At 36.8% G+C, this 27,372-nt stretch overlaps 1 protein-coding gene across 4 annotated transcripts in view; it reads left to right on the top strand.

The window, feature by feature from the left end:
• Nucleotides 1-27,372, top strand: part of NRF1 (nuclear respiratory factor 1) — a 136,077-nt gene that overhangs the window by 4,605 nt on the left and 104,100 nt on the right. The window contains exon 1 of one of the 4 annotated variants that reach the window (XM_082846008.1): nucleotides 22,307-22,532. The exons of the other annotated variants lie outside the window; for them this stretch is intronic. The gene's annotated coding sequence lies outside the window, so the exon portion shown is untranslated. Of the gene's footprint in view, nucleotides 1-22,306; nucleotides 22,533-27,372 lie in introns of those variants that run through there. 4 annotated transcript variants of the gene reach the window in all.

Consider the following 27,372-nt stretch of genomic DNA (forward strand, 5'->3'; position numbering starts at 1 on the left):
TGAAGAATGAACTATGTATGCATAAATATTTAGACCATTTTAAAAAAAGAGCTTATATTTTACTGTTGGTAGTTGTAAAGTCTACTTTTTAGAACTTGGAGAGTCTGTTTTGTTGCTGCCACTGAATGCTAATATGGTTAGGCTGGCAGCTAAACCTACAAAGAACAAGAGGAAGTGAGGAAATGTTCCCATGAAACATTGCTTAAAACTAAGCAGTGGACTAGAAATGGGGAGCTAGAGACTAGGGGACTTAATTAGTTTTATGTTCAAAAGAGGATGAGGCGTACCCTCCACTGCGAAGTAACCTTAAGTGTGTCCTCACTCTGGAGTTTTGCCATTTATTCACCAGACACTGATTAAAGACATACTATATTCCAGTCATGTTCTAGGTGCAAGAGTAACAAATAAACCGTGGGCTTTGTCTATAGCGGAGAAAGATAAGGGTGCAACTAACTATAATACAGTTTGTTGAGAACTAAAATAAAGAAAGAGTGGTGTGGGATTATAGAAGGAGGGAGGGAATTCTGGGGGAAGGGGTGAGTGATACAGGGAGAGTAAGTGAGGTTAGGGAAGACTTTTCATGTAGTGGTTGCTTAAGTAGGACTTTGAAGGATGAGTAGCTGTTTTACTGATGAAAAAGAAGAGGCTAGATGAAGGGAATGATAGTCTGATTTTAGAAAGCAAGCAGATTTTGCTGTACTTGGGGAGTAGAGGAAAATGAAGCTGATGAGGTTGTGGCCTGATTGGGAAGAGCATGGGGGAGTTAAAGATTATAGTTGGTTAATGGATGAGGATGATGATGCCTTTAATAAGGTAGGGAATGTATAGGGAGAACAGAATTTGAGGAGGAAGGTAATAGGGTATGATGCTAGGTGTGGGAATCAAGGTATGTCAAAATAGGTTAGGTACCTGAAGACTTGGACTGGAGCTCAAGGGGAAGAGGGGATCTATTAGGAGGTTTGTATTCATTGGCATAATGTCATATAGAAACTGCAAAAGAGTATAATATCAAGAGTGAGGAAACAACTAAGGCAACCTTGGGTAGCATCTATATCTGAAGGTCAAGTGGAAGAAGAGAGGCCTGTGAAGGAAGTTGAAAAACAATGGCTGAAGAGATAAGATAAATGGTATAGGGTTGAAGAAGCTGAGGATAGGGATTAATGGAATTTTAACAGGATTTAGCAATGTGAAATACTACGGAGCTCACTGGGATAAAAACTGGATTTGGCAATTAAGAAATAAAGTAAATTTTCTGAATGTGTTTATGTGTGTATATGTATGTATTTTTTTGCCATGAATCATGATAAACACAATAGATTTCTGGAGTCTTATTGAATATAGGGGTAGGGCCTTAAAACACAATTTAATAGATGACCCGTGCTTAGAAATAGGTCCTGTTACTCTCCTTCTCTCATGGGAATTACAACATTAAAAACTTTGGGAGATGACTTAAATTTTAACAATTAGAGTTTATGTATTTGAGTATATATAGTATCGTATATTTGAGTTTATAATCTTTAAAGTTTATAATCTCTTTTGAAGGATTTTGAAGTTTTATGATATTTATAGGTTAAGCGCAGGGCTTTTTAACCTGGGTTTTATAGTTCTGGGGTTCATGGATATATTTTGGCTGTGTGATCCTGAATCTTGAAATAGTTTGAAAAATACTGTGTGGGCCTATATGATTTTTCTGGGGAGAGGGTCCTTAACTTTTATGGACCCTCTCAAGGGGTTGTTGACATACAGAAAAGTCAAGGGCCTTTTTGGTAATGTTAATGATTAAGTCAAATGTTGGTTGTGTCAGTTGGCTGAAATCAGTTATCCTGACTGGGCTAGATCAAGCAAGGGAAAGAAACTTTGAGTAGGTGTCTGGGGTGAGGAACTTTGGAAGATGTAAGGTACCTTTTGGAGATAGGAGTAGGAGCACCAGAAGGAAGGTGGGAGGGATGCCAAACCACAGCTTAACCAGCTTCAGGATTTTGTCAAGTCATCTGAATTCCTTGCTTTTTTATATTCCAGAATTCACACTGTATATGACTATTCATGCACTCTATACAATAGGCTTTGTGCGGGGATCAAATTACTATTGTTTTAAAGAGAAAGTGAGTTTTGAAAGAAAGCTAAATGGTTCATTAGACTGCACTCAAATTCATTTTTTAAAAATTTAATTTTTATTTTATATTGGAGTATAGTTGAATCATGCTGTGTTAGTTTCAGGTGTACAGCAAAGTCAAATTCATTTTTAAGGTGGTAGTTGTTTATATGCACTTCGGAAAACTTCTAAAAGGTACATGTACCAATCCAGTGATCTGGGACAACGCATTTATTCTCTCCTTGCTTAATTTTTCTGACCATGAAATGGAAATACCATTGGCCTGTCTTATAGGGTTTATGTGAAGTATGACAATTATGAAATGTTTTGAGGTCTAAAATTATATAATGGTAACAGATTGCTAGTGTTCACATTTCTTAAGCCATTGATAAAACCTGGATTTTTAAAATTATTTATTTATTTATTTATTTTTGGCTGTGTTGTGTCTTCGTTGCTTCGCATGGGCTTGCTCTGGTTGTGGCGAGCGGGGGCTGCTCTTCATTGTGGTGTGTGGGCTTCTCATTGCTGTGGCTTCTCTTGTTGTGGAGCATGGGCTCTAGGAGTGCGGACTTCAGTAGTTGCGGCTCGCGGGCTCTAGAGTGCAGGCTCAGTAGTTGTGGCGCATGGGCTTAGTTGCTCCGAGGCATGTGGGATCTTCCCGGACCGGGGATTGAATCCGTGTCCCCTGCATTAGCAGGCAGATTCTTAACCACTGCACCACCAGGGAAGTCCCACAATCTGGAAATTTAAGCAGATTATTTAATAATGTTTCATACTAGAACTTATTTGATTCCTAAAATATTTCATATGAAGTTTTAGATAATTGGTCATTTTTACTTTCTTCTTCTAATCTTTGGATCTTTGAAATTGCATTAGGAGACAGTTTTGTCAGCTACGCCCTGGATTCTGGGCAGTGATCTCCAAATTTTATTGTCACCCTTACAAGTAAATTTTGAGCACACATTCTGAATCACATTTATTTATAAATGGTATTCCTGTTATTGTACTAATACATTTATGTACATTATAAAATATGTAGAAGGTAGAAATTTTAAAAGGGTCAGATAAAAATGAATATTTTCAAATGTCTTGCTGATTGAGTTAATGATGGTTCAGTAATTTATGAGTTTGATTTGCTTGTTTTTATAAATATATTTGCTCATAATTCATTTTTTTTCTGTAATTAATGCCAGTTGGCAACTGTATAGGTTACCCTGTAAAAGTATTGGTAAATACAAGAATTACATGAATAAACATATTGGGTAATCTTAAGAAAATTTGTGTTATGCAGCTTGCAATTGGGCTTGTGTTTGTGGATTATGTTTACATTCACTAAATCTGTCCCTAAATAGAACTGGAGTATTTTCTTTGTTCACCTTTTTTTAGTCCTGTGTCTTTCATTAAACAATTGTAAAATAAAATTTTCAGTAATAGATCTTTTATATAAAAATAATCACAAGTTAAAGAATCAACCAGGGTTTACTACATAAAAACACCATCATAGAACTAGTCTGTTGACCCCAAACTGGCTTTAGGAACTAAGTCTAAAGAAACAATTCCAGTATCACCAATTATGTGATTGAGTGTTAAAATTTTTGTCTTTCTTCCTTAATTTTTATCTTTATATTTTTAAAGTTTTTCTACATTGAAAATGTATTATTTTTGTAGTGAAAATTTTTAGAAAGGAAACAAAAAATCCCCCAAATCAATGGTTATTTTTGGTTTATAAGCATATATGTGATTTTCATTTTCTTTCCTATAGCTTTCATTATTTTTCAGATTATTTTTAATGAAAATGCATTAACTTTCATAATTAGAAAAAAATAAACATAAGTATGAATAATATAATTATGGCCATAGGGAGTCAACTATCAGATTTTGGGCAGGCAAGTCACTTATCCTCACTGGGCCTTTTTCCCCATTTGAAAAATGAAGAGGACAGAATGGTAAAGTTTCTTCTAAATAAAAATTCCTTCTAAAATTAGTTCTGAGTCTCGTGTTATGACATGGTAAACAACAAATATATTTTCTTAATGTAAAAAGGTACGTATATGTGTTTATTATAGAAAAGCAAAGAAGAAAATTTAAAATAATTGTATATCAGTCATACATATTTAACAATATTTTAATTATATGGTTTTAGATATTTTCCTAAGTGTACATGTATGTACTTGCATGCACACACACACACTGTGCATGGATATACTGTATATGATAATATAAAATAATACTCTGTATATTGTCTTGAACCAAAAATGTCTAAGGGTGTTTGATTTGTCTATTTTTGCCCTGAAACATTCTTAATGGGGCAGTTATAAATCCATTTTAATGAAATATAAAAGATATTAAAGTTTCTATCCAAATACAAATTAGTCCAGGAAATGCTTACTCTGTTTCATGCTCTGTGTGGTTTTGCTGAGGTAAGGGTAACTTGGAGTAAGGGCGGAAGGGCTTGCCTATGAAAGCTTACTTAGTGAAGAATGAGAGCTAAATCCTGGGTTAACCTCAGTTTCATTCACATATTAACTTGCTTTTTCTCCACTCTGCCCTCACACTTCATGAGCCAAGATTCCTATTTGTAGGATAGTTTCTAAAGCAAACAAGTTTGTCTCAGTATTATTAGTCTTTTATTTTACCCTGGGACCTTCTGAGTTGTTATATTCCCACTGAGAGCAAATTGATATTAGTAACAGCTGTCATATAATACAGGAGTGTTAAAAATGCTTGTTTGTTTGTTTTTTTAAAGCATTATTTGTGGGGAGTTCAAAAGATTTTATGTACGTAAAATATAAATATAAAATGCTATGTAGTCTAGTTCATCCTCTGCCTCAATGAAGTATGTGATATATATAATTTTAGTTTTATGTAAAGAATACTGGCTCTTGAGCTTCCCCGGTGGCGCAGTGGTTGAGAGTCCGCCTGCCGATGCAGGGGACACGGGTTCGTGCCTCGGTCCGGAAGATCCCACATGCCGCGGAGCGGCTGAGCCCGTGAGCCATGGCCGCTGAGCCTGTGCGTCTGGAGCCTGTGCTCCGCAACGGGAGAGGCCAGCAAAAAAAAAAAAAGACGACGACTGGCTCTTTCTCAAAGATTTTGTGCAGTAGATTTTCTTTAGAAAAGTTAGTAATATAATCCAATTTTCTTGCCTACTCATTTAGTTCTGTCTTTAATCTTTCTGGTAGCTAGTTTGTTTGTTTATACAACATGGAAACAAATCTAGTGTAAATATTTCCTTAGTTATCACAATATCTAAAGTAGTCTAGTCATTTTTCATCTAAGTATAATACAAAGCCTGCGGAGGTATGTATTGGAAGAAAAAAAGTCTGATTTGTTTATTCTCTTCCCTTCTACTTTGAAAATTAGAATCTTTTCCAGGAGAAAAACTTTATCATTTATACTTGACAATTAAGATGCTTAAGTCAGTGTCTTTCAGACATAGGGAGAGGTGGACAATCTGGGAATAAAAACTACAGACTTTTTGCCTCAAACTTTTTTTTCAGTTTTTGTGTTTGAAAAATGTGAGAGCAGTCACTAATCCTAACTTGAGAATCCACCAAGATGGATTGTTTTCATTCTGAAGAAATCCATTTTGTAGCTAAATGAGTGGTATATATCTAATGTCCTTTAAATAGGTAATCTTTGGTTAGTATTAATTTAGGGTCTTTGATAAGGTAATGATTCTTGTGTTTTAGGCTAGCACAATTTTGAAATTATCTTTTTTTAAAGAATAATGATTATTTTATAACAATAATTGTTTTCCCTTAAAGGTAAAGGAATATGCGGCTGTTCCATGTAAACATGTATACTCAGATTTGGCCTGCCAGCAGAGTTTAAGAACATTATATCCAATGGCCTAATTGACACCTCTCAGATGCCTCAGATGCACTTCATCCCAAAATGAGATTCCCTTTTCAAACTTGGCCCTGTTCCATTCTTTCTTACCTCAGTGAAGGGTATCACCGTTTCATCTGTTTTCTCAGAACAGAAACCTTGGTCTTTCCATATTGTCAAATCCTGTTTAACTTTCTAAATAAGCTCAAATTATCCTCTTCATTTCCACCATTATCACTTTTGTCTGGATTGCTATTGTTTCTCTTCTGGACTGTTGAAATAACCTATCACTGGTCCACCTGCATCCACTCTGGCTGAGCACTAATCCATTCTCCTCATTGCAGGCAGAATTAATTGATCTTTTCTAAATACACAAGTTTGATCATGTCCCACATTTAGGATGAAGACAAAGCTCTTTAATGTGGCTGTACTTACCTTTTGGACTCATTTTCTATCAAACATGCTGCCCTAACCATTAGACCTTTCCTATTGTTCCTTCTGCCTGGAAAGCTTTTTCCTCTCTTTTATCTGGTAAAATCTTGTAAATTTTATTCAAGTCCCTACTCAAGCATCATTTCCTCAGGGAAGTTTTACCACATTTCCCTATTTTTATACTTTTTCTTCACCATTTATGTCTATACATGTCATTTTACATTTGTTGATATATTACTTGATATATGTCTGTCCCTCCCACCAGATTGTAAGCTTTATGAAAGTAGACATCATGTTTGTGTCCATCACCATGCACAGTGCCTGACACATAACTAACTAATAGTATTTATTTGAATACTTGATAGTAGAAACCTTGCAAAATTCACTTGTAATATTTTATCTTATTATTAGGTTTTTGTGGTAGCATCTAATATTTTATAATTTTTAGGAACTTGGGAATGGGAAGAGATTCTAAGTCATCTAAGCCAGCTCAGCTCCCCAAAGTTACATGGTCATCAGTCTTCTTGAACACATCCAGTGATAGGAAATCATTTTGGTGGGTACTAACTACTGAAACTCGGTTTGGTCTTTAATACTTTTTTAGATGGTTAGAAAGTTTAATTTCAACTGAAGTTTCTCCCTGTAATTTTTACCTACTGGTCTCACTTTTGCTCTTTAGGACTTCCAAAAATAAGTATAGTTTTTTTTTGTTTTTTTTTTTTAAATAAAGTCCTTTCAGTCATCTCTCTTTTAGTTTAAATATCCCGAGATCCTTAAACCTTCTTGGAAAGGTAATGAGATATGCCGGAAGGATAGAGTTTGGGGGCTATGTTAGTTTCCTAGGGCTACTACAACAAGTTACCGTAAACTTGGTACCTTAAAACAACAGAAATTTATTCTCTCATAATTCAGAAGGCCGAACGTCAGGAATCAGGTGTTTGTAGGACCACAGTCACTCTGGAGGCACTAAGAAAGAATCTGTTGTTTGCCTCTTACAGCTTTTGGTGGCTGCTGGCATTCCTTGACTTGTAGCTACATCACTGCAGTCTCTGCCTTCATGGGCACACTGTCTCCTACTCTTCTGTAATCTCTGTTGGCCTCACTCTCATAAGAACACTTGTCATTGGATTTAGTACCAACCTGGATAATCCCAGATGATCTCCTCATCTCAAAATCCTTAATTTAGTTACATCTGAAGGAAGCTTTTTTCCGAATAAGATAACATTCATAGTTTCCAGGAGTTAGGATGTGGACATATCTTTTTGGGAGCCACCATTCAACCCACTAAAGGGGCTCCTGGGTTTAAATCTTGATAATGCTACCTCCTAGCATTTTGCAACCTTGAGCATGTTGCTTAATCTCTCTGAGCCTGAATCTCTTTAATTTTAAGACAAGGATAATAATGCTTGTATCATTGATATGAGGAGATTTAAGGAAAATTCAGGTGAAGTACTTGACACATGGTAACGAACTCTACATGTTGCCTTCCATATTATCAAACTACCCTGACCCTACTGCACTTTCTCAGGGCCCCTAGATATCAAGCGTAGCCTAGAACCCAGCACAAGTGCAACTGGTCTGATAAGTACAAACTACAGTGGGTCCATTTTTTTCTGTTTTTTGGGGCAGTGTATAGCCACTATGACTAATGTAGTCCAAGTTTGAATTACGTTTATTTGTAGCCACATCATAAGCTTACCTGATTAAATTTAGAATTGATTAAAACCCATTTCTTTTTCATTGGTGTAATTATTAAACTTCTATCGTGTAGTTAGGTGTTTAGAACCAAGTGTACATTTTCACGTTACATTGTATGTTATAAGCGTTACATTATCAAATCATAGTGCCTAGTGCATAATGGGAGCAAAATTTATGCTGAATTTAATGTTGCGGCATGGTTTAAAGGAATCTTTTTTTTTTGTTTTGTTTTTTGGCTGTGCTGCATGGCTTGTGGGATCTTAGTTCCCTGACCGGGGATCGAACCCAGGCCCCTAGCAGTGGAAGCGCAGAGTCCTAACCACTGGACCGCTAGGGAATTCCCTAAAGGAATCTTTAAACTTATCTACTTTGGTGTTGTTCAGAGAACATTTCTTAAAACAAACGCTGGGGTGAATATAAAAAGGAAGAGAGTTACCATTGAAGTAGCAACTATATCAATTATATTGGGCAGATGGATGGCATCACTAGATACCCTTTCAGGTAATCAATGGCTGATCACTTCCAGGTTGATGGATGGGTTGCTTTTGATACTTCCATCAGGTATATGAGGTATGTGTCCATTGCTTATTTAACAAATATGCATTTAATTATTTCCATATCTGCTAGTATTTGGAATTTGCATTTGAGATAAAAGACTGGAGAAATGGATGATGTAGAAATGGTGTTTTTAAAATAGTTATTTTAGAGTATTACATGCACATTGTTAAATGATCAAACAATATAAAAGGAATTCAATGAAAAGTGAGTTTCCCACAGTTTCCCACCCCCAAAACAACTACCACTATCAGTTTTCTTGTGTAATCTTCAAGGTAGGGTAAGCAAAAGTGTGTGTGTGTGTGTGTGTGTGTGTGTGTGTGTGTGTCCTTTTTAAAAAACACAAATGATTGCTTATGTGCATATGGTCCTCTAGAAAGTGTTTTTTTTGGTTTGTTTTTGAATGTCATGTTTTGTATCCTGACCCTCAGCACCAGTGTAGGATTTCTAGTTTTTTTACCCTATTGTTGAGAGACAGGGAACCAAATCTCATAGCTTTCTATTACTGATTTGATTGTGTGGGATGCCTTTCCAAGAGAGTTGTATATTATATAGTTCTTTGTGAAAGAATTCTCTTTATAGGTTGTTTATACCAGGGAAATAAAACCAGTTTTAATTCAGACCACTTATTTAGAAAATGACTGACGAAAAACTCATGAAATTGGTTTAAAACATCATCCTGGTGTTGCCTGAGGCCTTTTCATGCTTGCTAAGTGAATTACTCATTTTGATTATATTGACAGCAAGGCGAAATAAATTATTTCAACAGCCAGGTAGGTAATATAGGTCTAGTTTAAAAAGAGCTAGAAAATTCAAGAATAGAGGACTATGGTAGCCATAACATTCTACCTTGGGTTATTATCTGTGGGGTTTTTTTTCCCCCTCTTTTGTTTAAGTATAAGCCAATGTTTCTCTTTTTCTAATAATTATTTTATATTGGAGTATAGGGCGTGATTAACAATGCTATGCTAGTTTCAGGTGTATAGCAAAGTGATTTAGTTGTACATATATCTATTCTTTTTCATTCTTTTCCCATATAGGTTATTACAGAGTATTGAGTAGAGTTCCCTGTGCTATATGGTAGGTCCTTGTCGATTATCTATTTTATATACAGTGTGTACATGTTAATCCCCACCTCCTAATTTATCCCTCCCCCCACCTTTCCCCTTTGGTAACCATAAATTTGTTTTCTAAGTCTGTGAGTCTGTTTATCTTTTGTAAATAAGTTCATTTGTATCATTTTTTAGATTCCACATATAAGTGATATCATATGATATTTGTCTTTCTCTGTCTAACTTACTTCACTTAGTATGATAATCTCTGGGTCCATCCTTGTTACTGCAAATGGCATTATTTCATTCTTTTTTATAGCTGAGTAATGTTCCTGTATGTATATACCACATCTTCTTTATCCATTCATCTGTTGATGGACAGTCTACCTTGGGTTATTATATGTGGGGTTTTTTTTCCTCCTTTTTGTTACAGTGTAAGCCAGTGCTTTTTTTAAAAAAAAATATTTATTTATTTATTTAGGCTCTGCCGGGTCTTAGTTGTGGCACATGGACTTCTTAGTTGCAGCATGCATGCGGGATCTAGTTCCACGACCAGGGATCGAACCCAGGCCCCCTGCATTGGGAGTGCAGAGTCTTACCCACTGACCACCAGGGAAGTCCCAGGCCAGTGGTTCTTAATCTTTGGTTTCAGGACCCTTCTTAATAGTCATTGAGGACTCAAGAGCTTTTGTTTATGTGGGTTATAACTTTTGATACTTACTGTATTAGGAATTAAAACTGAGAAATTAAAACAATTTTATTAATTTTAAAATAATATACCCACTACATGTTAAAGTTAATGAAACATTTTAATTAAAAATAACTATATTTTCCGGCTTCCCTGGTGGCGTGGTGGTTGAGAGTCCGCCTGCCGATGCAGGGGACACGGGTTCGTGCCCTGGGCCGGGAAGATCCCACATGCCACGGAGCGGCTAGGCCCATGAGCCATGGCCGCTGGGCCTGCACGTCCGGAGCCTGTGCTCCGCAATGGGAGGGGCCACAATAGTGAGAGGCCCGCATACCGCAACAAAACAAAAAACTATATTTTCTGAAACAAAAACAATTTAGTGAGAAGAGTGATATTGTTTTACAGTTTTTGCAAATCTCTTTAGTGTCTGGCTTGTTAGAAGACAGCTGGATACTCCTAGCTGCTTTTGCACTCAGTCTGCTGCAGTATGTTACAGCTTTGGTTAAAGTATAAGAAGATCTGTTTGGAAAAGGGAAGAGTATTTTAAGAACCTTTTTAGATTACTGTGGATGATATTCTTTGATATTACATGAAAACTCAGCAGTGTTAATTTCTTAAAGGTGAATTGCAATGTGGAATCTGAAACCATATCTGTGCTGTGTTATGTTAAAATCTATTGGTTTATCATGCACTTTGAATGGATCTTTTAATCCATGCATAATTTTGTAACATCATACATTCGTCATTTGGAAAATATTAGTTTACTGAGTTATGCAGATCTTCTAAATGTTGACACAAAAATCACATTCATTAACACTACCACTGATCTCATCAGAAAAGACTTTTTTTTTTTTTTTAAGAAAAGACTTTTAAGTAATGGAAGGCTATCAAGCTCACTGTGGCAGATACAAGTTTTCCAAAATTCTAATTATCACTTGAAATACCCAGTTTTATCATTGACAACAAATGCTCTCAGTTGTTTTCCTTGAAGTGATAGGCTCACTTTGTTAATTTTTGAGAAAATAACTATCAGTTACCCAGGTCTGAATAGCCATACAGTTTGTCAGCTACTCTTTCAAGTAAAAATGGTATTCCTTGGGGGAAAATGTGGGTAATTCAGTTTGCGACTCAAAGCGTGGTTTATGTGCTTTTTGAAATAGCCATCACACTTCCGAATGCAGAAGTGCTGTATGTATACTTTCCATTTGATTACACAGAATAGTAAAAAGACATGAATTCAAGGGTGAAGATTTAATAAAATTAATAATTTTTACTCTTTCATCAGCACATTCTTAAATTATGAAATTGACTCTTTCCTTTTACTGTGAATACATGAAGGTGAAGAATATAATGATGACTAGTACAGTTTGGTGCCATTGCCTTTAATTAATTGTGCTAAGATGCCAGTAGTTTTACCCTACCATTGCTTTTGCATTCTAAGTGCAAATATAAGTACAGTGAAAAAAGGCAAAGAATGTCTTAGTTATTATGAAAATAGTTTTGACCTCACTGATCCCTTGAAGAAATCACAGGGATTCCCAGGGTTATAAGGTTCACTTTGAGAACTGCTGCTGTAAGCTATTTGAGGGTTAAACTAATCACCCCACATATCCCCCTTCAGTTTCTGATCCAGGATTTTTCACAGAAAAGGTGCTCAATATATATTTTTTTTATGAATGTGATTTGATGACATTTAAACAGGACAAAACTTGGTGAGTAAAATTATGTAGCAGCCTACATCCATCCAAGCAATCTTGATCAGGCAGCTTTCCCACAGACATTGGTGAGAATAAGTTGAGCTAATGGAATGTGGATGATAATATACTTGGTAAATGCAAATGATGAAATAACTACAAATAAGGTGATGTTGAAATTAGAACTAACTGATTTCAGGAATGCACAGGAAAAGGATACACATGTACAAGTTCCTACACAGCCAACAATTTCAGCCTTGTTAGGTTTCTGTTAATGAGTCCTCTACTTTTTGGGTCCTTTAATTTGTAGCGGTCTAAGAGAGGATCCTCAAGTAAGATGGATCTTATCTGAAAAGCAAACATCTCATTTAAATTTCAGTAGGTCGTGGGTTGTGCTTAATCTAGTAAAGTCTTTTCAAAAAGAGTTACTGACAGTGAATGTTAAAAACAAATCACTTTTTTTGAAGAATAGTGACTAAAAGTCCTGGGTCTATATAAACTGCAGACCCAGGTAGTCATTTTCCTCTTTAAGGAAACCTGTCCTATTAATACCCTACTATGTATTTTGGGGGCAAGAAATTGGGTGATAAGATGGTGTGATATACCCTCTTTTAGTGTGTAAGCCTCAGTTCACCTAGCTACATTTTGATAATCTCAAATTTTTTTAAATAATACTCCTCCTCTTGTTTTCAAGTGATTTGTTTGTTACAGTCTATTTCTAGTTTAGGGCTAGGATGTAGGAATGGGTAGTAAATTGGGGGTGGAAATGGGAAGGAACAGTATTAGTTCTAAACCATCCCAGGCCTTCCTCTACTCCCACCCCCAATCCCAACTTTTAAAAAACTTTTTACTCCTATTTCAAGTAAAGATTGTAAGAGATAAGTTAAGGCATTTCTAACAATCAACCACACAGTTTTTTTGTTTCATGTTAAAAGTTACTGAGTCTACTTTAAGAAGTTCTTTCAAACATCTTGTGAATTTACCTTTTGTCCCTGAAGGTCATTACTTCAATTTACAATGGATACTCCCAAAGAGTTGGGTAGGGTAGGCATTACCTAAACTTTGGTCATCATCATACCTATGTAACAGCATGAGAGGATTCAGGTAGTACAGGGGTGTGGTACTATGTGAGAGCCACTTGTGCTTCTTGTCATAGGTGCCATGTCCTGGTTAGAAACCATTTAAAATTGAACTGGAAAATACCAGTCACCTTTTAAGGATGTCATAAAAATAAGGTTATTTTATGACATCCTTAAAAGACTAAATACTGTTTTAAAACTGACCAAAGTAAAATGTCTGCTTTCAAACAGAGTTGTAAGTGGAAATGTAAAATAAGGTCAAATTAAAAATAATTTATCTGTTACATTTCCTGAACAGATTTAATTTTGAGCTCTGTGTGCAAGGCACAGATTGGAATGGTTGCTGCAGATATTTTATGGAATATAGATTTCAGATTGTTATTTGCTTGTAAATATACACATGAAAACCCACTTTCAGGACTCCTACTTTAAAGTTTTCAAAGAATTTTATCCTTTATGGAAGATATATTTGTATCTATTATTCCTCTAGTACCATATCCTAGTTAAGTAGTTTGAGGAGATTAGGGTTAAGTACTACTACTTTGGTATGACTTCTGTAGCTGCTACCTTTAAAAATTTGTTAAATACTTCAGGCATAAATAAGGATATAGAACAATATAATGAATACCGTGTATCTTCTACCCAACTTAAAAAAAATCACAGATAATAATGCCTCCTGGGCATTCCTTCCTCATCCTTTCCCTTCCCAGCTGTAACCATTATTCTGAATTTGATGTTTACCTTTCCCCTGTATCAAAAAACAAAAACAAAAACAGAAAAACTATACCTTTATGTGTTGTATCCATAGGAAAGATATCATATTGTTTTGTATGTTTTTAAAGTTATATGAGATTAATCTTTATTTTTTTTGTTGTTTTGTTTTTTTGTTTTTTGCGGTACGCGGGCCTCTCACTGTTGTGGCCTCTCCCGCTGTGGAGCACAGGCTTGGGACGCGCAGGCCCAGCGGCCATGGCTCACGGGCCCAGCCGCTCTGCGGCATGAGGGATCCTCCCAGACCGGGGCACAAACCCGTGTCCCCTGCATCGACAGGCGGACTCTCAACCACTGCGCCACCAAGGAAGCCCGAGATTAATCTTTATTGAGGCATGTAGTTATAGTTTACTCATTTTACATGCTATATAATATTTGATTTAATGGAGTGTGAAAGTAATATATGATCTTTGTAGAGAAGTTTGAAAATAAAAGAAAGTATGAAGATGAAAAAATTTGTAGCTCTGCCATCCAGAGATACCACAGTTAATTTTTTTTCCTTTGATTCCCCCCCTCCCACTTAAGTTTATGTATTTTCTGGGTACCTTTTAATATGAATGGGACACAGTTTTATGGATTACATAAAATTGCAAAACAGCCACATAAGGGCTGTAATCGTATTTTAGTTGAAAAAGAAAAGAAAATGAGCTTTCCATATTAGGTATTCCACGTATACCAGGTATTCCACATATACCTAGTAAAGTTACTATCTATATCAAATACTGGTGGCATATTTCTTAGTATGGAAACACTGTGTAAGTGACATCTGGGAAGAGTTAGGTAGTATTGTTTAACATGTTTTTAAACTTATCTGAGAGATTTTTCTAGTAAACAAAATTATCAGATTTTGATGCTTATCTCTTTAAACATTAAGTACTTTTTTGGTTTTAACTTTTTGATTAAAAATGAAAAAGATGAAATATTTAGGTATGCATCTAATATATGTACAAGATCTATATGAGGAAAACTACAAAGCTCAGATGAAAGAAATCAAAGAAGAACTAAAATAGATATTCCATATTCATGGATAGGAAGCCTCAATTGTATTAAGATGTCAGTTCTTCCCAACTTAATCTGCAGATTCAGTGCAGTCCCAATTAAGATCCCAGCAAGTTATTTTATGGTTATCAACAAACTGATTCTAAAGTTTATATGGAGAGGCAAAAGACCCAGAATAGCTAGTACAGTATTAAAGAGAAACAAAGTTGGAGGACTGACACTACTTGACTTCAAGACTCACTGTAAAGCTACAGTAATCAAGGCAGTGTGGTATTGGTAAAAGAATAGACAAACAGATCAATGAAACAGAATAGAGAGCCCAGAAATAGATCCCCATAAATATAGTCAGCTGATCTTTGACAAAGGAGCAAAGGCAATACAATGGAGCAAAGATAGTGTCTTCAACAAATGGTGCTGGAACCAACTGGATATCTACCGGCCAAAAAATCAATGTAGACACAGACTTCATACCCTTTATAAAAATTAACTCAAAATGGATCACAGACCTAAGTGTAAGACATAAAACTATAAAACTCTTAGAAGATAACATAGGAGAAAACTTAGATGACCTTGAGTATGGTGATGACTTTTTAGATACAATACCAAAGCCATGATCCATGAAAGAAAGAATTCATAACTGGTACCTCCATACAATGGGGTATTATTTAGCACTAAAAAGAAGTTAGCTATCAAGCCATGAAAAGACGTGGAGGAATCTTAAATGCATATTACTAAATGAAAGAAGCCAACCAGAAAAGGCTACATAGTGTATGATTCCAGCTTTATGAAGTTCTGGGAAACGCAAAACTGTGGAGATAGTGAAAGGATCAGTGGTTGCCAGGGTTTGGGAGAAGGGAGAGAGGGAGCACGGGGTTTTGGGGGCAGTAAAACCATTCTGTATGATACTCAAATGGAGGGTACATCATAATACACCTGTCAAAACCCATAGACTGTATAACATAAAGAGTGGACTCTAATGTAAACTATGTCCTTTAGTTAATATTGGTTCATCAACTGTAACAAATTTACCACTCTAAAGCAGGATGTTAATAGGAGAGGGAGAAGTGGTGAAGGGGTTATATGGGAACTCACTGTACTTTCTGCTTCAGCTTTCTATAGACCTAAAACTGCTCTAAAAATAAAATATATTAATGGGAAAAATACATATGTCAAACACCAATGTTCCATGGTAGAGGTGGGGTACAGGGATTTTCAGGTGTAGTCAGGAACTCCTCCAAACTAAATCATCATAACCTGTAGTTAGATAATGCTGAATAGCTTTATAGTTATATAATGTTATGGTCTATATATTTTACAATTTACATATAAATGTAAATATATAATTTATATATAATATACATAATGTATAGTTAATAATAGTTATATACTGTTGAATACATTTGAATGTATAGGATGCATGGTGGTGGGGAAAGACTGAAGAAATCGGGGGTGGGTCAGCTTCATCTAATGAAGAGACTGTTGCTGGTGGAGCTTTCCTAACACTGTCCCTGGTGAGAGAAATGCCTATGACTTTTCCTTCTTCACTTTAAATAATAATTTGATGGAGCTAATGTTTGCCAGCAGTAGCCTATGATGGCATTTGTCTCAAATTTTGTGTCATGCTGTTCCTGTTCCCTTCCTCCCAGTGGAATGGTATGCTAATAAAGGTCTAACTAAAAGTGCACAGGAGTTCAGAGGCACTTAGGTCAAAAGAAATTCCAGAACTGTTCAGTAATCAGTGCTTTCCACCATGACATTTATTTGCCAAGAAAAGATAAAATTATAATCAGTACCTAGTATTTTGGTGTAAACGGCACACAAATAGTCATTGTAGGCTTCTTTTTCATTTTTTTAAGACTTCATTTTCCAAGAGCAGTTTTAGATTTACAACAAATTGAGAGTGAGGTACAGAGATTTCCTATATACAAAGGATAAACCTACATTAACGCATCATAATCACCCAAAGCCTGTAGTTTATTTTAGGGTTTACTCTTGGTGTTGTATATTTCTGTTGATTTGGACAAATGTATTAATATAATGACGTATCCATCATTATATCATGAAGAGTATTGGCACTGCCCTAAAAGTCCTCTGTGCTCTGCCTATTCATTTCCCCCATCTCCACCCCCAGTCCTGGCAATCACTGCTTTTTCTTGTCTCCATAGTTTTGCCCTTTCCAGAATTTCATATAGTTGGAATCAGAGTATGTAGCCTTTTCATTTTCATATTGGCTTCTTTCACTTAGTAATATGCATTTAAGGTTCCTCCCTGTCTTTTCATGGCTTGATAGCTCATTTCCTTTTAGTGCTGAATAATATTCCATTGTATGGATATACCACATTTTGTTTATCCATTCACCTATTGAAGGACATCTTGATTGCTTCCAAGTTTTGGCAGTTATGAATAAAGCTGGTATAAACATTCGTGTGCAGGTTTTTGCATGTACATAAGTTTTCAGCTTATTTGGCTAAATACCAAGGAGTGTGTTGGATCATATAGTAAAAGTATGTTTGGTTTTGTAAGAAACTGCCAAACTGTCTTCCAAAGTGACTGACATATGTATTTTTACATTGCTTATGCTTTTTCAAAAGCACATTTGTCAGGTATGTAAAGGAATGAATGCCTGTCCTATGATAGGATGATGCCCTTACAAGCAATTGAGGTCTTAGGACTGGTTGTCCCTTCATAAATAATACCAGCTGTTTGCACTTTGTTCTTGTCTGCTTTTTCTTTTATTTATTTGTTTTATTTGTTCTCCCTTATTGTTCTTACTCTTTTTATTCTTCCTTACTGCTTCTCCTTGCTTTGGCCTGGGGAATGAGAGAGCTATGCTTGTTAGAATAGTGTACTGATTTATTTTTATTTATTTATTTATTTTAACATCTTTATTGGAGTATAATTGTTTTACATTGTTGTGTTAGTTGCTGCTGTATAACAAAGTGAATCAGCTATATGTATAGATATATCCCCATATCCCCTCCCTCTTGCGCCTCCCTCCCTCCCTATCCCACTCCTCTAGGTGGTCACAAAGCACAGAGCTGATCTCCCTGTGCGGCTGCTTCCCACTAGCTATCTATTTTACATTTGGTAGTTAGTGTACTGATTTAAAAGGCAAATAAGACAAAACTAAAACCCTTTCCCATAACCATGTTATGGATGGTTACGATTGCAGCATTTAGTAAAGTTGTGGCATGATTAGCTTCACTGTACAGATCTTCCAAGATGGGATTAGAGGAGCAGTACATTAATAAAACCTTCTTTGCTTTATAATTTAAAAATAAGGAAACTGATTTAAAATGGTTTAAGTCTATGCTAGCAGAAGAGTTTTGTTTTTTTCCTACATTTCTCTAGGAAGACCTTTCAGTTTCTGCTGTTACAGTTCTCAAAGAGGACAAAGCCTTTAGTTAAAGCTTGTTTTATAGTATCTGTGTAATTCTGTTTGTGTGTACATTTGTACATACCCCAAACTGCAGCAAAATTATGTGTCAATAGATTATACTCTCTCAGTAGATGAAGGTCAAGAACTGTATCAAATCTTCTTTGGGGTATGTATCCAGTTCACCTGACAGTCTTCCTGATACACATTTGTGGACCCCGTGGTTCAAAATCTCCTGGTGCAGAATCTTAGAGTTGTTTTGTTTTGTTTTTTGCTCCCTTACTTTCTGCATGCTGGCTTGTTAGTATATGTGTAAAGCCCACCTCTCCCATGCCCCCAGGTGGTTGTCTTTGCTTTGCCTGAAGATACCTATTGATGGGAGAGCTCACTGCTTCCTGGCAACCTGCTGTTTTCACACCCCTGTTAGAAGAATGATCTATATTGGCCACAATTCTGCCCTGTCTACCCTAACTTCTTGGCTATTTGTTCTTATTGGGGCCACATGATATTTATAATTCCTCATAATAATTCTTTAATATTTAATAAGAGGTCATTTTCCTAAAGCCCTTTCTTTTCTAGGTTTAGACATATATATTTTTCTAACTATTCTTTATAATACTGGCTTTTTCACAGTCCCAGTGAAATATAATCTATGTCTTTAAAAAGTACAGTGACAGGGGCTTCCCTGGTGGCGCAGTGGTTGAGAGTCCGCCTGCCGATGCAGGGGACACGGGTTCGTGCCCCGGTCCGGGAAGATCCCACATGCCGCGGGGCGGCTGGGCGCGTGAGCCATGGCCGCTGAGCCTGCGCGTCCGGAGCACAGGCTCCGCAACGGGAGAGGCCACAACAGTGAGACACCCGCGTACCACAAAATAAAAAAAAAAAAAGTACAGTGACAACAGGAAATGTCTAGTTCTTAAGTTTGGTCTTGAGGTAATATAAATGCTCCCAAAATGACAATTTAAAAACATAATCCCAAAAAGAATATAATTCCTGACCTAGAGACAGTCGTGAATATTGAGTAGTAAGGGAAGGGAGGGTAAAGTGCAGGTAGAGTATCCTTTCACACCCATATTAAAATTACTATTCATTTTCTTCTAATCAACAGATAAGAATAAAAAACATTTTACTCAAAAAAAAAAAAGTGTAGTGCCAAGCAGTAAATACAAGTGTGATCAGGTTGATGCTTTCATTATCCATATTTTACGTATGATGCTTGTCATGGTGCTTATTTCCATACTAAATTTAGTGTGAACCAGCACCCCTTGAGTTTTCGTTTGTTTGTTTGTTTTGTTTTGTTTTTTCTTGTGATGACACAGTCTTCACCATCCTATGTTCTTCTGCAATGGGTTTTTTTAAGCCAAAGTTCAGAATATTATGTTTATGTTTATTAAAATTTATCCTGTGATATTTTGCTCATTATTTTAGCTGCTTGAGTTTTTTGGAATTTGATTTTACCCTCCGAGGACAGACTTCATTATCCCTTGAATCTCTAGTTATCCACCTATTTGATTAACATATCTTTTCTGTCTCTTTGCAGTTTCCAAAACAATGTCTCTCCATTATTGCTTTTTTTTCCACTTCTTTTTCTCAGTGGCAGATGCCAGCTTGTGTTACTTTGATGGATATGTATAGCTAAACAGGAACCTCAGATAATAGAAAAACATGTACAGTTGCAGAGCCACTAGGGAGCTGTAGTGTGCTTTCATGTTGAACATCAAGAAGCTTTATATCTATTTTTCTTCTTTTTCTCTTTTTGGACATTTATTAATTTTGATTATTCATTCTTTTGGTATTTTGGAGCCAGTTCTTTTGTGTTTTCAGCTTTCTCTGTACTTTTCTGTATGTATTTGAAAAGTTTGCAGGCCCCAAGGACTGTGTCTATAATGCCTAGTATATAAAATAACCCTGGAGCCTGTCTGTTAGGCAGATATCTTAATAGGAGGCTAATTCTTGGGTCTCAGTTTCCCAACTGCACGATGGAAGACTTGCATTAATTAGGGAGTTTCCACTTGTGCTCTGTGGAGTCCTGAGTCTCAGAGGGTATTGCAGGAGGTGAGGGGGATGAACGCCTATAGCTGTCAGCATTCCCCAGCTCCTTCAATAAGAAGTGTTCCACTTTTATCTTATATTTTGAGGTTCTACGTAGGATTCTTTTTAAAGAAAGAGTACCCAGAGGACATTGGGCAGCTTTGATGGTCTTTATATGAGTCTCTCTGATTCCATGAGCTTAGAGGTCACCCTCAGATTTTTCATTTGGTGAAGGGATAGAGGGGCTTATTATACTATTTGTCTTTTCTTTCCCAGATCTGGGATTAACCACCCCTCCAGTCCCCTCATTATAAAAGGAACTACATGCTTATTGTTTTAAAGGGAGAAAAAAAATCTGTGAAACAAGAAGTCTTCATAATTCCATTATGCACAGAAGAAAAGCATTCTTAACAGTTTCAGTATACCTTTCTAGATTCTTTTGTTTTTCCATAGCCATATCTGTAATTTATTTGTTTGTTTGTTTGTTTATTTTAATGAGACCACACTTATTCTAGCAGATTTTATAACCTGGGGTATTTTGTTTTGTTGGGTTTCTCCCCAGTTTACAGCTGTATATTGTGGACATTTTCTGTGTCAGTACACATCAGTCTACTTCATCCTTTAATGCTTATGTAATATTTCTGACTAATGATTTGTAACTATACTAAGTCAGTGTGAATATTCCTTGTTGCACAATACATGGAATCTATTCTAAAGTATGAACCTACTGTTATTTACATATTACGACTGGCATATGCATTTCCCGATAGTTTACTCTTTCTTCACTTTTTTTGGGGCTTATGATATTTGTTGATTTTTCCACTTACTTCTCTTTCCTCTGGTTTGATTACACATCAAGACCTCAGAAGTATTATCCCAGTCAAGCTACAGATGCAGATAACCCTTTTCAATAGCTCTAATTTAATGTCCCCTTTTAATAGTTACAAGACTATTCTTAAGAACAGAATCTTGGCAGACAGAATTATACTTTTATTCCAGTATATTACTACTGATGAGAAAGGTAGTTGACTTATTTTGACCCAAGTGAGCTTAGTTCTAAGCGCCAGGAAGGTGGATGACAAGCAGCTTTTGGTGGTTTGACAGCCAGCTAGCTGCAGGACGTCTGTTGTGGTCAGGACTAAGTGGCTGCTGATAAATATTTGTGGTGAATTACATTTGATGGTCCCTTTTCCCCTTCTGATTTTTAGAATTTTATCAACAATCACACTGAGAAATTGGTAGTGAGAAAAATGTTTTTTATTCTTATAGGATGATTATTATTTTTTCTTTATGTAGTGCTCTGTAATTTTTCAAATAACTTATTCTAAATGGATGCAACATTTCCATAGTCATGGAAGAATTTTGGTGATTTTTTTTTTTTTTTGAAAAGGAAATATAGTGTAAATGTTATTTAAGCAGCTTATATTTCATTAGAAACTTAGGATAGCATTTCTTCCTCCCCCTTTTAAGTTTAGGGAAATCTTGTACAGGTTAAACAAATTCAAAAATGGAAATGTTATTCCCAGTTTTAAGGAATTTTAATTTTATATTCAACCACTTTGTAAATTTTATTCTTGAAACACATGTACTTTTTTACTTTTCTCTAACTTCCTTTCCTTGTCAGGATTCTAAGATAATTTTTCCTTCTTACTACTATGCCTGAAACTTTGATTATTTGCTATTCTAATTTTAATTTTGGAAGTAATTCAAGATATACTTTGTTTTAATTTACTCACAAAGTAAATATAGGGATTTTAATTTTTGAATAGGTACTATTCAAATTTAGATGTCTGACACTTTCTGAAGTGTTTATGGTAGGGACCATTATTATACTATTTAGAAAGGTTTATTTATTGTTGTTTACGTTACAAAATCTCTGAGTACTCTTTGTCTTAAAATGTATTTCATATGTTATTGTCCAGCTTAGAAAGTTCTAATTTCTCACTCATTCAATAAACAAATTTGAGTGATTATTGTGAGCCTCGAACAGTTCTAGGTGGTGGGATAAAGCATTGAATAAAACAGAAAAATCTTTGCCCCCATGAGCTTACTTACTATCTAAAAAGGTAAATAAATATTACATCGGGGGTAATGAGTGCCATGGGGAAGGTGATGTCTGCTTGAGATTGTCTCCATATCTTTCAGAAGATTAATCCTCAAAAATACCAAGGCTGCAAATGGAAACCTGGGCTGGATATATAACGGACTTCACATTGACTGTCCATCATTGAGTGGTGTGTAATTTGAACAGATTCCTGTATTTACTGTCTGTTCCCTTTCATACTACTTTCATTTTCACAATTGTGTTAATTCTTAGTGTGGTTCTATTTATTGTTGCTTAAAAATGATACCTTCCATCGTGCTTTACAGTTAAAAAACATTTTCATGTTTCATTTTTTTAAGTGGCTATAGCATAATAGTTTTGGTTGAACCATGTGAAATTGATGATATTTGACTGTTTTGGACCTATTTCACATTGATCATTCTAATACTGTGCTGTACCTACCTTTAAAAACAAAATATGGGGCTTCCCTGGTGGCGCAGTGGTTGAGAGTCTGCCTGCCAATGCAGGGGACACGGGTTCAAGCCCTGGTCTGGGAAGATCCCACATGCCGCGGAGCAACTAAGCCCGTGAGCCACAACTACTGAGCCTGCGCATCTGGAGCCTGTGCTCCGCAACGGGGGAGGCCGCGACAGTGAGAGGCCTGCGCATCGCGATGAAGAGTGGCCCCCGCTCTCCGTCACTGGAGAAAGCCCTTGCACAGAAATGAAGACCCAACAGCCAAAAATAAATATAAATAAATAAATAAATTTTAAAAAAACACAAAAAACCAAAATATGAACATGTTTTATAAACTGTAAATCACTATTATGCACACTGACAAGACTTAAATTTTGTTTCTGTCACTCATTTCCTGTTTGCTTTAGAGCAATTACTTAACCTCATTGTGCCTCACTTCATCATGACAGTGAAGATAATAATACCTCTTAGAGTTGTGAGGATTACATTATACATTATAATGTGATTATATATGTAAAGGTACTTAGAAAAGCACCTAGCACATAGTAAAGGCTCAATAAGTGTTAGCTGTTATTACTATTACTAACCCATGGGGCAGGCATCATCCTTGTCAGTTTTGCAGATGATCAATCAGAAGCTCATAGAGATTTTATGATTTTCCAAGATTATGCAACTAGAAATCAAAACCACGCATTTCTCACTCCAAGTTCTGGCCTCTTTCTCCTTGCACTACAGCTATCAGGGAAAGAAAGAAAAGGAAAAAAGAAGAAAGAAAGAGTATTCATATAGTAATTTATAGAGCACATCCTTGAATCTCTCCAACATAGTTACTTTAACTTAGTTATCTTGTTTTCATAGACTGTTTTGACATCCATAAAGAAAAATGTTTGACAGAAATCTGAGATATGATAGATAATTGTGACCTAGTGTTACATTGTTACCTTAGAAAGGGTAATAGTGGCACTTCTATAGCTGATTTGTCCAGAAGTGAATGAACCTAAATAATAAATGTTTACCTCAATATTTCTAAGAATATAAGTGCAATTCTTAATTATATTCTTCCAAAAAGGAGCAAAACCAAATGTTAAAAAGCATTAAAAAAAAAAAGCATTTAAAAGCATCTAAAAGCAGTTTTAAAAATAGCAAACTTAAGCCTCCAATTCTCTATATCCTACTCACATTTCCACGTGGACATATATATATATAAATATATATATATATATAAAATAGGCAGCTCAGTTGTTCCTCTGACATTCATTCCCATCCCAGTAAATGCCTATTAAGTTCTTCCAGTTGCTCAAACCAAAAACCTTGGAGTCATTTTTAGACTTCTGTCTTTCACTCTACCATGCATCCCAATTGTCAGGAAATCCTGGCAGCTGTACCTTTAAAACATGCAGAATCTAACTATTTCTTATCACCTCTGATGCTGCTACCCTGGTCCAAGCCATGTTCATCTTTTTTTTATTTTTTTATTTTTTTATTTACTGTTGGCTGCATTGGGTCTTCGTTGCTGCGCACAGGCTTTCTCTAGTTGCGGCGAGCGGGGGCTGCTCTTCGTTGCGGTGCATGGGCTTCTCATTGCGATGGCTTCTCTTGCTGTGGAGCACGGGCTCTAGGAGTGCGGGCTTCAGTAGTTGTGGCTCACGGGCTGAGTTGCTCCGTGGCATGTGGGATCTTCCCGGACCAGGGATCGAACTCGTGTCCCCTGCATTGGCATGTGGATTCTTAACCACTGCGCCACCAGGGAAATCCTGAAGCCATGTTCATCTTAAAGTAGCCTTATAATTGGTCTTCCCGTTCCCACCCTTTCCTCCCTTCAGTCTACTCTCATATAGCAGCCCAGGTGACCCTTTAAAAATGTAAATAAGAAAATCAGTTTACATCTTAACCCCTGCTCAAAACCTTCCAAGGGTTTCCCATCTCATTCAGAATAAAATCCAAAGGTCTTAAGTAGCCCTCAAGGTCCCACAGGCCTGATCCTGGCTAAACTGTCTGACCTCATCTGCTTCTTCTCCCCTAGCTTAGGGTGCTTCAGGCACACGGGCCATTTTGCTGTTCCTTGATCACACCGAGCATGCTCCTGTCTCAGCATCTTTGCATTTGCTGTTCTTGCTGCCTTGGGTACTCTTCCGCCCAAGTATTTCATGCTGTCTCCCTCACTCCTACAGATGTGAACTGAGAGATCTTGTCAGAAAGGCATTTCTTGGCTAGCACCCTCTCTTGTCCACACCTCTCCTCTCCCTAAAATATTATGTATATATTTGATTAGTTTATCTCCCTCTGGTAGGATGTAAAATCCAAGAAGGGGAGGACTTTTTTTTTATTCATTGCTGTCTCCTGTGTCTACATCAATGCTTGACACACAGTAGGTGATTTTTATGTATGTATTGAATGAATGAATGAATTGAATTTCTTGGCAAGTCGTTATCTCAATTCTTCTTCCACCAGATTTGATATTGTTGACTTCTCTCTTCATTTGCCTACCATGACACTTACTATCTCCTGATTCTCATTTTTCCTTCCAACTTCTCATTTGTGTTCACACATTGTTGTTTTTTTCCTTCCTCTATATGCTCCTTTGAATATCCCTAAGTTTCCTTGCTTCTTTTATCGTCCCATTTTACATATTATTCCTGGTCAATTTTATTCATGCTCTGTGCTTTCATTACCATCTCCTTGTTGATGAGTCCCAAACTTACACCTGCATCACAGGCTCCTGCATCACAGCTCCAGATCTGGGTATCTCATTGGACAGTTCATATAAATATTGTTACACACTGTCGTCCTCTGCAAATCTGCTCTTTTACTATTCCTTGTCTTGTTTAATGAGCCACTCTTTAACCCAGGCCAGAACACTGGCATCATCCTGAACTTACCTTTCCTTCACTGTTCACATCCAGTTGTTCACTAAATCCTTTCCATTTTCACCCCCTAAATATTTCACCCCACTGTCTTAGTTCAGGCCCCCATTAGTGCTCCCTCATGGACCACTGAATTAGTTACCTGACTGGTTTGGTAACTAGTCAGTCTAGGCTCAGTCCTTCCCAAGCGATTCTTCACACAGCTGGGAGGAATGTTTGCTCCTTATCACCTTTAGCAGTGCTTCATCCTATAACCTAGTACCCTAAGGGTGGCCAGGAGTTATAGCAGTGGGCTTTTGTGACCTGTGGTTATTTGTAGACTGAGTAGATAATACTGTCTCTCAAAAGTATTGCTTACATTTGAGTTTTCAAATAAATTAAGTAATTTATAGTGTACTCTTTTCATTATCTGGTTTTCTGAATAAATACAATTATCATGTAATAGAGGTTCCCCTCCCTCCCTTCCCGCCTTCCTTCCCTCCCCGCCTTCCTTCCCTCCCCCCTCCCTTCCTTTCCTTCCTTCCTTCCTTCCTTCCGTTGTTACAAACGGATCTTCATAATATTAAGTACCACTGAGCTATAAGATGAAGTACAGATTACTTTGCACAGCACATAGGCCCCCACCATCTGGTTTCCCCCTAGCTGAACCTCTGGTGTACTCCATGTTTGGTCATGTTCCATATGCCACACTGTTTCCTCTGCTCCAAATACTTCCACCCCACCCTCCTTCCCAGCTCCCAGCGGCACCTCTCAAATAGCTACTCCCGTAAAATCTTTCCTGATCAGAATAAAATCCAAACTCCTTTCCAAGGCCTACAAAGGCTTTATGTGATTTTTTCCAATCTTGTCTCCCTCCACCGTTTCCCTTTTTACCAGGCTCTTCCTGTGACTGCCTTCTTCTCACCCGTTCAGGTCGCAAATCAGATGTGCCTCATCAGAGACCACCCCTCTCCCCAGGCATTTTCTTATCATATTGCCTTATTTTATCCTCTGCATAGCACATCAATTCCAGAAATTCTTGTTTGTTCCTTTTTGTCTTTATTGTCATGGCTCCCTCCTCCAGAATGTAAGTTCTTTGAGGTGGGACTCTGCCTTCTTGCTTACCACTGTGTCTCTTGTCTAGAACCTGGTCCTCAGTAATTTAAAAAAAAAAAGTTTTTTGGAATATAGTTGATTTGCAATGTTGTGTTAGTTTCAGGTGTCCAGCAAAGTGAAGCAGTTATACATATACGTGTATCCCCCTTTTTTTAGATTCTTTTCCCATATAGGCCATTACAGAGTTTTTTTTTGTTTTTGTTTTGTTTTGTTTTTTGCGGTACGCTGGCCTCTCACTGTTGTGGCCTCTCCCGTTGCAGAGCACAGGCTCCGGACGCGCAGGCTCAGCGGCCATGGCTCACGGGCCTAGCCGCTCCGCGGCATGTGGGATCTTCCCGGTCCGGGGCACGAACCCGTGTCCGCTGCATCGGCAGGCAGACTCTCAACCACTGTGCCACCAGGGAAGCCCCCATTACAGAGTATTGAGTAGAGTTCCCTGTGCTATACAGTTAGGTCCTTATTAGTTATCTATTTTATATATAGTAGTGTGTATATGTCGATCCCAATCTCCCAATTTATCCCTCCCCGACCCTTACCCCCTGGTAACCATAAGTTTGTTTTCTGCATCTGTAACTCTATTTCTTTTTTGTAGGT

The sequence above is a fragment of the Leucopleurus acutus genome (genome assembly GCF_964270905.1).
Source record: "Leucopleurus acutus genome assembly, chromosome: 9".
In the NCBI taxonomy this organism is placed as follows: Eukaryota; Metazoa; Chordata; class Mammalia; order Artiodactyla; family Delphinidae; genus Leucopleurus; species Leucopleurus acutus.